A 12,626-nucleotide genomic window follows, 5' to 3' on the forward strand; every position below is an offset into this window, starting at 1 on the left:
ATATCAACTGTATTAGAAAAGCACCACTCTGAAGTGACTGATTAATAATACACAATATTATAGCCCAAATATACAAAAAATGAATACAAATATTATAAACTAATTTAAAGTTAAAATTCCAGGAGCAGATGTAATTTAGATCTCAGAAACAACTATGTGTGTTATGCAATAATTTGCTATATGCCAAGAGAGAACATTTGTTTTTAATTCCACTGTGAAATTTAGTGTAAGAGTGGAGTTAACGAAGAAGTGCATTTTTTTCTGCTGTTTGTTAATTAACTAAAAACAGTTTTATTTTGCCACTTGGAGGTGTAAAATCAGTAAGTGACATGAATTCTTTTAAAAATAACCTTTAATTTTCTGTAGAAATTTTAGGAAATAGAGCCAGGTAAAAAGAACTAAAAACAAAACAAAACAAACCCAAATCCACCACTAGTAATTCTAAAAACATTTTCCTGGTTTTTCCTTCCGGTACTACCTCTTTCTTTGTACATGAATGTGTAAGTGTGTGTATATGCTAAAGAGAGACATTAAAACATGGTTTGCTCCTTTCTTTCTTTTTTTTTTTAATAGTTTTTTTAAAAAAATATTTATTTATTTTGGCTGCTCCAGGCCTTAGTTGTGGCTTGTGGGATCTTCACTGCAGCGTGCAGGATCTTTACTTGCAGCATGCAGGCTCTTTGTTGTGGCATGCATGTGGGATCTAGTTCCCTAACCAGGGATCAAACCTGGGCCCCCTGCATTGGGAGTGTGGAGTCTCACCCATTGGACCACCAGGGAAGTCCCTGTTCCTTTGTTTCTAATAGAGGAGGCTGACAAAATATCTAATTGAAGTGAATAGATTCCTCAGCAGCAATAAAAGTTGTATCAAAGAAGCATAGGTAATAATAATAATCATAATAATTGTGTTTAATGCATAGCATGAATTATTTTATCAATCCTCATAATAGCACAGTGAGTGGGTACTGTTATTATTCCCACACAATGGATGAGTAACTGAGACACATGTAGATGATACAATTTGCCCAAGGTCACACAGCAAAGATTAGAAGATTGAGGTAGAGGGATCAGTTAAGATCTCCTTCGATTAGAAGGAGAGTCAAGATTAGAATTCAAGTCTCTTGACTCTCAGTCCATTCAAATAAATTTTCTCTGCCTTATCTCAGTCAGACAACGCTCACAAAATAGCTGTGGGCAAAATTCTGAATATTTCAGATACTTCCTCCATCATTCACACTGATAAGATGAAATCCACACCGTGGATACCAAACCAGTGCGTGTTGAATCTAAATGTCAGGAAGTGCTTACTGTTCACACAGACTGGTTCTAAGGATCCTGGTGCATACCAAACACCTGGGCAGCTCTGAGTAGAGGTCCTAGATGGAAAATGAATGGCTCATGAAAGGAGCCAGAGAGGGAACCGAGGCCCTGACAGAGTGCTCACCAATTCACTCAACAAATATTTTTGGAGGGTCTACCATGGGCCAGGTACATGGAAACAACACAGATGAAGTCCCAGTCCTCATGAAGCAGGGAGAGACAGACAACGGATAATGAAACATTAAACATGATGTTGCTGCTATGAAGAAAAATAACTCAGCATAAAGGAGATAAAGAGTGACAGGGGAAGGTGTATTTTAGATAACGTGGCCTGGGAAGGTCTTTCTGATAATGTGACATTTGAGTAATGAGGTGAGGGAGGAGTGTTTCAGGGGAGGGATGGTGAGGAGGAGAGGCTTGGGAGGGAATGAGGCTGCAGAGGTTGCTAGGGGCCAGGCCATGTGAGGCCACTGGGTCCTGGAAAGAGGTTCTGGATAGTCACAGTAGTCAATATCACTGTCATTGGGACAATTTCATCCATAATAACGAGAAATTAGGCACAAACTTTCTTGAGATTTTTCATTTTTTAATGAACAATCTGGTGTAGGACAGCATTCAGTCATATTTCAAATAATTTTCAAGAGATTGTTCAGATTCCTGTATAAGCTTCTCTCTCTCTTTCTCTGTCTCTCCAACCTCCTCTCTATCTCTAATTCTGTCCCTCTCCCTCTCCCCATCTCAATCCCTATCTCCATCTCAATCTCTTATCCTTAGGGAACATTGTTTCCTGAAATCTACTCCTCTCTGTCTCCACAGTGGAAGAACAATCAGGAGAGCTCATCATATCATAGAACTTGTACACAGCATAAGTCATGATTTTGAAACGTATTTTTAATAGTGGTTTGACAAATAAAACCACTTGGATTTCAAACTATACTACAAAGTTATAGTAATCGAAACAGTATGGTACTGGCACAAAAACAGACACACAGATCAATGAAACAGAATCAAAAGTCACACATATATGGACAATTAATTTATAACAAAGGAGCAAAGAACATACAATGGAGAAAGTCTTTTCAATAAATGATGCTGGGAAAATTGGACAGCCATATGCAAAAGAATGAATCTAGACCACTGACTTACGCCATACACAAAATTTAACTCAAAATGGATTAAAGACTTGAGTGTAAGACTCGAAACCATAAAATTCCTACAAGAAAACACAGGTGGTAAACTCATTGATGTCAGTCTTCACCACATTTTTGTGGATCTGACTCCAAAGGCAAGGGAAACAAAAGTAAAAATAAACAAATAGGACTACATCAAACTAAAAAGCTTCTGCACGATGAAGGAAACCATCATCAAAATGAAAAGGCAACCCACTGAATGGGAGAAGATATTTGCAAATCATATATCCAATAAGGGGTTAATATTAAAAACATATAAAGAACCCATACGGTTCAACAACAACAAAAAACAACCTGATTAAAAAATGGGCAGAGGATCTGAATAGATATTTTTCCAACAAAGACATACAGATGGCCAACAGGCACATGAAAAGATGTCCCACATCACTAATTATTAGGGAAATACAAATCAAAACCACAATGACACACCATCTCACACCTCTTAGAATGGCTATTATCAAAAAGACAAAGAATTACAAATGTTGGAAAGGATGTGGAAAAAAGGGAACACTTGTACACTTTTGGTGGGACTGTAAATTGGTACAGCCACTATGACAAACAGTATGGAGATTCCTCAAAAAATTAAGAATAAAACTATCATATGCCCCAGCCATACCACTTCTGGGTATTTATCTGAAGAACATGAAACACTCATTGGAAAAGATATATGTACCCCTATGTTCATTGAAACATTATTTACAAGGGCCAAGACATGAAAACAACCTAAATGCCCATTGGTGGATGAATGGATAAAGAAGATGTGACATATATACACAATGGAATACTACTCAGCCATGGAAAGGAATGGAATCCTGACATTTTCAACGACATGAATGGACCTTGAAGGTGTTATGCTAAGTAAAATAAGTCAGACAGAGAAAGACAAATACCATATGCTTTCACTCACATATGGAATCTAAAAAAACAAAACAAACACACAAAATAAAACAAAGAAAACCCCATAGATACAGAGATCAGATTAATGGTTACCAGAGGTGAAGGGCGTCAACTGCATGGTGATGGATGGTAGCTAGACTAGTTGTGGTGATCACTTTGTAGTGTATACAGATATTGATTATAATGTTCTACACCTGAAACTTATTTTTTAAAAAAAGAAAACAAACCATTCTAAACAGTGGTTTGACAAATATAATCACTTTGGAGGCCAGTGACAATAAGCCAAATATAAAAAGGATAAAGTATTATTGATCCAGAGTTAAGTACTGACAAGAGATTCTCCCTAAAAGACTGCTTTGGTATCTATCAGTAATTCTCATTAGGACTGTATTAACTCAAATACTGAAGGGAATCATTTATTTTTTGCTTGCTTCCTCTCATTTCAAAAATAATCGGAGGGTCACAGGACAAGACTTATCATCATGATGATGGTATATCTCAAATTATATGGGATGGTCTTGATTTTAGTTATTTTGTCCCATAGCTTTGGGAACAACTTATCAAATTTTAGGTTCAGGAGAGCCACTATACCTATAGTTGAAATCTGTTTTTTGGTTCTAATCCAGTTCAAACATATTGAGAAACTGAACCCAATTAAACTTTTATTAGACTAGTCTAATAAAAAAAATTGAGCTGCAAGTTAAACATGGTGGAAATGACTTTTCCTGAAGTCACCTTTAAATGCTTACTTTAAAAGGATGAAAGTGCTGATGGGTTTTCTGTATGTCACTTCCTCTATAAAGTCTTTCCTCCACCGTCCTCTGTCCTTTGCAAAACAGCTTGCCCTCCCCATCTTGGATCCGGGTGTCTATGACAGCAGCTCAGCGCCATCACTAAGCATGTATGTCTGGTCATCTGCCCCTCTCTCTCCAATGGCCAGCCTCCTGCAGGACCCTTTGGTTTGTCTCTGAGCTTCCGATTCCTAACACAGTGCCTGACATGGTATCAACAATACTCAATCAGTGTTTATTTACTAGAAATAATGAATAAAGGTATAAATTAGTTTTATTTCAAAGTGAGATTTATTTGGTGCAAAAATGGGGATTTAAGTCTCTTCCTTTAGGTATATTTATTTGCATTGCAATAAAAGTTTGGATATCAATGAAGATTTTATTAGTACATATATGCCCTTTTGAAACAAATTTTGTGTTTGTGGGTTTGATAACACAATGTGTTTGGTTTTAAACTATATTTAAACTGTATTTGGTCTTAAATCATTTAATTGTATTAAAAGAAATCCCATCAGATAACTATTTCCAACTATCGCGCCAAGCCCCAAGGATGAAAGGTGAAGGCCTACCCTCTGTTTTGCACATGGTTTAAGAGCCTGAGGGTCAACTCCAGCACAGCTCCCAGCTTTACTGACTGTTTCAGTCTGGAAGGATGGGATTATTCCCTAATAGGAGAGTAAGTAGAGCAAAGAGGAGTTTGGGGACTCCTAAAGAGCAGGAGTGAAGGCTGCCCTGGCCAGAGCCCCAGGTCATCTCCTGTCTGGTAAAATGTACATCAAACTAGGGCATCATTTCCTTCAGGTAACACTTGCCTGTACAGGTGGATTTCCATCATTCAATACCTTAAATTGTGTGATTACGTGCTCATGAGCCAGTCAAACACCTCTGAAGTTTTTCCCGTTGTGGGTTTAATGTAGCGTATGCATAATCTTTGCTGTATTACTATTCACTGCATATTCTTTGATTGTGTGTCACAAAATGATAGAAAGAAAGGTGCTGTGTACATTCATTTAAAGCAGACATGGCTCCTGCCTTCAAAGGCCTTTCCATATGGTGGGGACACAGATAACAACCAAACAATGCCACAAGTACATGACTGTAAACAGAGATAAGTACTCCGAAGGAAAAGCACAGAAAATACAAAAATGTGCAGCACAGTCATGATTCAGTTGGGGCTGCAAGTCAGAGAAGATGTCTTTGAGGAAGAACAATTTAAACTGAGGTTTGAAGGATGAGTAAAATAAACAAAACAATGTATGTGCGTGTGTGTGTGTGTGTGTGTGTGTGTGTGTGTGTGTGTGTGTACATGTCCCTATGCATGTCATCACAGGCAGAAGTCAGAAGCAACTGCATATGCAATGGCCCCAGGTTAGAAGACAGGATGAAATTAAACACTGAAAGGTCGGTGCTGTTGAAGTAAAGGGAGCAAAGGGGAGAGGAATATGAAATGTGGCTGAAAACACAGTAAGGGGTCAGACCAGGCAGACAGTTGTAGGACACATGCAGGATTTTGGTGTTTTCCCAGGAACAACAGGAAGTCAGAAGTCACTGCGGAGTTTCAAGAAGAATGAAATGGTAAGGACTGTGTTTTTAAAAAGGAATATTCTGGCTGCACAGAAAAAGATTTAGAGGGGAACAGAAAAACCTATTATGATACAAATTTAGTAGTAGAAAAAAGGTGACAGAGGTTTGGGCGAGGATAACAACAGCAGAGGTGGTGTGAAGTGGTCCAAGTCAAGACATGCTTTGAGGACAGAGTCAACAGGACTTCCAGATGGGTTGGATTTGGCGGATGAGAAAATGATTACAATCACAGGTAGCTTCTAAGTTTCTGGCCTGGGCAACTGTAGGGCTTGTAGAGACATTGACTGAGGGGGATCCAGTGACTGAGATCAGGTCTGGAGAAAGATGGAAAAGAATTCAGCTCGGGGCATGTTGAGTTCAGGGCCAGCTGTCAGGTAGGCAATGTGATCAATGAGCAGGGCATTCAGAGAAGAATAAATATGGACGAGTAAAATAAATACGAGTCATCAGCATCTGGATGGCAACTGACGTGTGGGTGTTGCAGAGATCATCTAGGAAAAAGTATAAAGAAAAAGAGAAGAGGAGGTCTTATGACAATGCCTTGAGGAATACCCACATGAAAGGAGGATAATCTGGCCCGAGAAGCCAAACAGCAGTCAGGAGATGGGAAGAAGACAAGAGAAGAGAAAGTTTCAGCGAGAGCGTGGTGAAAAATGTTGAATGCTGCTGAGAGGTCACCGAAGATGAAGACTGACATAGGCCCATCAAACTGATCTACACTGGGGTCCATCAATGGGGCAAAAGTCAGATTGGAGTGTGTAGTGTAGTGAGTGGGGTGGAAAGGAAGGGAGACCGTGAGTGAAGGCAACTTCTTGGAGTCGTTTAGCTTACAGGAGAGGAAAGTGACAGTAGGTAGAGGGGGATGTTTGCTCAAGGGGGAGCATTTTGTTTCAAATACGGGAAACTTGAGCCCAAATACTAATAAGAAGAGCCCAGTAGAAAGAGAGAAGCTGTAGACAAAGAAAAAAATAGAAGGGGGGTTGAGGTCCCTGACATGGCAGAAGGCACTGGGGTTGAGAGCACAATTGGTGAGGTCGGCTCTGGAAGAGACACCTTCTCTACTGTAACAAGAAGGAGTAGAGGGTGGGTACAGATGCAGGATGGTGTGCAGGTTTGGCAGCAGAGCAGGAAACTGAGGAAGTTCTCCTCAACTTGTATATGTAGTCATTAATTGTAAAAATATATGTGTGCTTACGGGCTTGTCATCAAAGATACGTTGCTATTATTAAACTAATTATAGCAAAATTTTACTTAAAGGAAAATCCCTCATTGTACAGTTTTATTTTGCTTTGGCTTGTTTAATGACTAGTCTTTTAATTCTATGTTTCGTCATACAGATTTCTCCAGTTTTTTAAAAGTCAGGTTAGTTGAGGTTAAATTTACAGATGGTAAAATTTTAAATTTACCCTTTCTAGGTGTGTAGTACTATGACTTTTGACAAATGTGTATACTTATGTAACCACCACTAAAATCATGATATAGAATATTTCAGTCACTCTTAATACCCCCCTCTTGTTTCTTTTTCACAGTTTCTTCCCCTACCCGCAACCTCGGCAAATATCACCCCCCCTCCCCCTGCCACACACACACACTATGCTCAATCCCTCTAGGTAGCTTTGTTTATGTGGTCTGCTTCATCTTAGAATGGTGCCTTTTTCCTCGTGACATCCTTTCAGGCTTCTTTGGCTTGCTCAGTGAGTGATATCTGCAATGGCTTCCCCCATTCCTACATAACGATTTAGCTTTTCATTATCATAGATTATGAGCAAATACTGTATTAAACCATGTGTGATAAATTGATATTAGATTTAAAAACATGGAGCTGAAAGTGAGCATAGATAGCATTTAGTCATAAGATAGCATTTACACATAAAAGAGCCATTAAAAACTAACATGATTAGAATTAAAAGTATAATTAATGTTTTACAATTCTCAGTGTCCATTTGTTCTTTCCACTAATACACTCTTTTATTCTCTGTTTTATATATACATATGTGTGTGTATAAATGTGCGTGTGTGCATATATCTTATTTTCCCAATAAAACTGTAAATCCTTGGAATTATTTGCTGTATCCTATATTACTAGCCCCCCCAAAACACCTATTAAAATGATTAGCATCCAGTAGGTACTCAATAAATTCAGTTTGAAGGATTAACTGATTTATAAAGATTAACTAAAGGAAATAAGTTAGAGACAGACCAATACTGTATGAACTTACTTATGTGTACAAAATTAAATGTTGAACTCAGAGAGTAGATCAGTGGTTGCCAGGGGCTGGAGGGCAGGGGAAATAGGGAGATGGAGGTCAAAGGGTACAAACTTCCAGTTTTAAGATGAATACATTCTGAGGACCTAATGTACAGCATGGTGACTATAGTTAACAATACTGTATTGTATTCTTGAAAACTGCCTACAGGGTAGATGTTAAATGTTCTCATCACACACAGAAACACATAGTTACATAAGCAACTATGTGAGGTGATGGAGGCATTAACTAACCTTATCGTGGTAATTATTTCACAATATATACCTATATTAAATCATCACACTGTACTCTTTAAACTTACACAATGTTATATGTCAATTATATCTCAATAAAGCCGGGAGATAAAAGAGAAAAGAAAAGCAAAGGATCGAGATGCTTGTAAATTTACTTTGGGCAAACTTGAGCCCATGAGATCCAATTCAGTTCTGTCTCAGAAAGAAAATGTTGCTGTGCAGAAAATATTCTACTCATTTAGACTTGGGCCAGGAAATAAAGCTTCCATCCTAGCCAGAGGCGTAAGGGATTTTTTTAAAGGAAGAACAAGATATGTGTTTAGAGAATCAATCAGAATTAAATCTTCACCCAAGAAGTTTTGTATAAACATTAACATGGCTATACAGCCTCCATCCAGCTGTCTCTTTTCAAATTTTACACAGGCAAAAAAAAAAAAAAAAAAAAAAAGATGTAAACTAAAAATATCCCAATAACTGGAGGCTGACATCTGAAATCCTCTTCAGTTGAAGCATCCAAGTCAATGCAACAAATATTTACATTAAGAACTGAAATTCTGGGAAATAGTTCAAAAAATTTGATAGGGCTAGGTATTAACAGACATCTCCAAACTGTCCAATGCATACTACATAGAATATATTATCTATTAAATATCTGCTTTCTGATGTCCTTCGCAGAATCCCTGAGAGGAATGTCTTCATGCCATGCCAGTCAGCATAAGCCCAGGAATCAGCAGCACAGACAAGTAGACAAGGCTAGAACATTCCTGCCACTCTGTCCTGCCAAGCTGTGGGACTCTTCCTCTCTGCTACACTACTATCTCCCTCCCACCCTTGCCATCCGGGAGTCTGGGCGCAATGGGAGGACTGAAGCTCATTCACATTCCTGAGTAAATGTCCAGGGGCCCCAGAAGACAAAGAAGCACAGACGATATGAAATGCCAGAGCCACATTAGGGGCAAATTTTAACTTATCTCTTTTACTTTAACATGATAAAGCACTCTTAAATCTGATGAATTTTAAGTTGTACCAATATTGATCTAGCTAATTATGCCAAAACATAAATGCAACTATGATATAACAAAAACAATAACAAAAAACCACATTATCTGAATAATCCTCACCATCAGCATGAACAAGCACCAAGGTTACTGGATTGTGAAACTCTACGCTTGGCTTTGGCAGGGTGAATGCAGTTTGTAGCGTGAGTTCTCCCCAGCTGCTGGTCAGAAACCATTAATGAGATGTAATGCAATATAGTGCTCTTATACTGACAGCAGAGAAGCGACTTCATTGCAAATTGCTGAAGTTCACTTATTAGCACATAAACTAATTTTACATGATTCCTGAGCTCAAAATTAATCATCACTATCTCTGCAGTCTCATGTTTTATTCATCTCTCCTCATAATACTTATACGTTGCAGCATAATTACTTGTGCTCATGTCTGTCACTGCCACTAACTTGTGAACCGATTGAGAGCTGGATCTAGGTTTTGTTCATCTTTGTGCTCCTTTCAGGGCCCAGGATAGAGTTGTGTGAATAGTAGATGAATAATAAACATTTAATGAGTGAATGAGTGAACCAATTGTCCAGAAACACTAATGGCAACCCTACATACTGTCTGTATAGAATCTGTTCCAATTGACATTTGTATATTTGTTATCTGTGGATCAAAGGAAACCAATCCAAAATCTAACCATCTGTCAGTATTTTAAATCTGTTTTCACAATTTTATTTCTCATGATTCTACCCCGAAACTCCTGTGACTGGCAAATTTGCTTGTTGTCAGTAACTTTTAGATAGAAACATCTGTTTATATAATAAATGGCAAGTTAGTAAAAGAGGTAATGTAAACATAATACAATATTAAATATCATAAAGAAGTTATAACAAAATGTGCTTATTATTGTTTCTTATTCTTCATAGAATTTTTCTTTTTGTGAAAGTATAGTCTGTGGTAGTCTCTTTAAGAGAGGATGTAGCATGGTAAATTTTCTGTCTGAAAGCTTGTACGTCTGAAAAGTGGCTTTATTTCACCTTCACCTTTGAATATTAATTTGGCTAGATACAAAAATCTCCATTCATAGTCCTTTTTTGTTTTGTTTTGTGTTTCAGCACTAGAAGTTCTTGTTTCCAGAGTTGTTGATGAGAAGTCTTCTCTAAAGCAGATTCTTGGTTGTTAATAATTTTCTTCTTGGATAACTTTTAGGATTATTTTCTATCTGGTGACGTTCTAAAAATTTTCTACAACATTATTATACTACTCAGCATATGGTAACCCTTTCGTTCTGAAGTCCTATGTCTTTTTCTTCTTTTTTTTTTTTAGTTCCAAGAAATAGGTTTTCTTTCTTTAACTATTGGCTCCCCTGCATTATCTCTATTTCTTCTCCATAAATTCTGTTTTCTTACATGTTGACAAATCTAGAGCTATTCTCTACGATTCTTTTCTTTAAACTTTCTTTTTTTATCCTTTTATCTTATATTCTGGAAGAATCCCTTAGCCCCCACCTTCCTGGTTCACTAATTTGCCCCTCTGTGTTTACATTCTGCTATTTGGCCATCATTAAGTTCTTAATGGCAACAAGTACATTTTTTTCATTTTCAAGATCTCCTCTTGATCCTGTTATTGTTTCATGGATGGAATGCCATGTTTTATATCTCTAAAGATAGTAACCACTTCTCTTGCTTAGTTCTGAAGCCCTCCAAGCTGTAAATGCTTGCTCTTGGCTTTTTCCATGTTGGCTGTCCTCATATTTCTAGTCACTCCCAACTGTGAGCTCACATTCTCTAGACTCTAAGCTCTCTCAGCTTGGGCAGCCAGTCTTAGGTGAGGGACTGAAGCAGCTGTGGGTGCCTGTGCTCCCTACTGTTTTCAGCGAGAACAGGAGATGGGCAGAGCTGGAGACAGCAGCTGGTCTCTAGAGCTTATGAAGTCCCTCTTTGTCCTGGGCATCATCAGCTACCTGGGGTCCTTCCCTATTTCCCCATCCTAAACACTGACCTAAACACTGCGGGGAGAAAGGAAGAAGGGAGTACACAGGGGTTCATAGGAACAAGCTCCTCCCACTACAAGAGCTCTACCAACCCTCAGTGGCTGTTCCCAGCCCTCTCCTGCTCCAGGGTGCCACCACTTCTAGACATGGGACCTTGGTGGTGCTGCACCATGACTTGGTCTATCCTTTTCTCTTGCCCATCGCAATCCCACTGTTCAGTCTCCCAGGAATTCCTTGAAGCTTCTAATCCCTTATTAAGTTTACTTCTTATTCTTGGATGTGGCTAGAGATTCAGATGTTTCTTTATATCAGTTCTAAAGCCCCCCAATCTGGAGGGAACCTGCAGCATATTTTTGCACATTCTGACATTTTGAACCACAACATTCAGAATCTTACCCTTAAACGGAGCCTTCTGAGCAACATAGAGTACACAGGAATTAGAGAAAACACTGTTACTTATTTGATATGTTGGTCATTTCCCTGTTTGCTTTTAGATCCAATTTCCACTTTTCCCTTGTTTGACTCTGCATCACAGGAAACTACACTCCCTGACTCTTTTAACAACTGGCTTTTGGGTAAGTTGTTCAGCCAATTGGAGGCACTGGTGGAGACTGGAAGGGGAGGTGAGGTGGGAGGTGATGCCTCTACAGCACCCATGGCTCTTCAGAGGCCTCAGCTTCCATTCTGTTGGGCAGCGTTCATCTTGTCCAGCTCCTGCTGGCTGGCACTAGTCTCTGGCCTTGGTAACACAACCTTCTACCGATGTCCCTCCAGTCCTAGGGGCGTAGGACCTCCTCCTGCTGCTCTGATCTCTGGGGTGCTGCAGCACCTCATAGTACCATCTCCTGGGCAACAAATTTCCTATATTAAATTCCTGCTGTTGAGAGGCCTAGAATGGTTTTGTTTTCCTGGCTGGATTCTGATTTGAAGATCAAAGTTCTGAAGAGACTTCTTCAAAAATAATATTGGGTAAGTCCTTTCTCTGAGGGGAAGGGAGCACCATAGTAAAGGAATTTTAAACTTGGGTTTCTCAATATCTAAGATATCCCAAGTTATTTCAAGGAGTGACATGAAATCCTCTAAAATGTGAAATTTGGCAGTACATTTCACCTTAATTGCATATATGCCACAAAGCGGTTTTGTAAGGAAAGCCTTAGGGGCCTATCATATTATTAAACACAGTGTTCTAGAATCAGGAAATGCTATCCTAGAGGAGGAAGGCTTTGAGTATAACAGAAACCTTGCCTAAGGCTTCTCAAGCTTTACACCTACCTTCAGGGGGAGCCATGAGCTTGTTTAAAGAAAATACTTTCATCATCTGTTACCGTTTTCTCTGTTGAGAGAGGGTTATG

At 38.8% G+C, this 12,626-nt stretch overlaps 1 protein-coding gene across 1 annotated transcript in view; it reads right to left on the bottom strand.

Annotated features, from left to right (window-relative positions):
- The window catches only part of KIF6 (kinesin family member 6), a 388,295-nt gene that overhangs the window by 221,185 nt on the left and 154,484 nt on the right, over positions 1-12,626 (bottom strand). The gene's annotated exons all lie outside the window — the stretch shown is intronic.

This window comes from Lagenorhynchus albirostris, chromosome 10, assembly GCF_949774975.1.
Source record: "Lagenorhynchus albirostris chromosome 10, mLagAlb1.1, whole genome shotgun sequence".
Lineage (NCBI taxonomy): Eukaryota > Metazoa > Chordata > Mammalia > Artiodactyla > Delphinidae > Lagenorhynchus > Lagenorhynchus albirostris.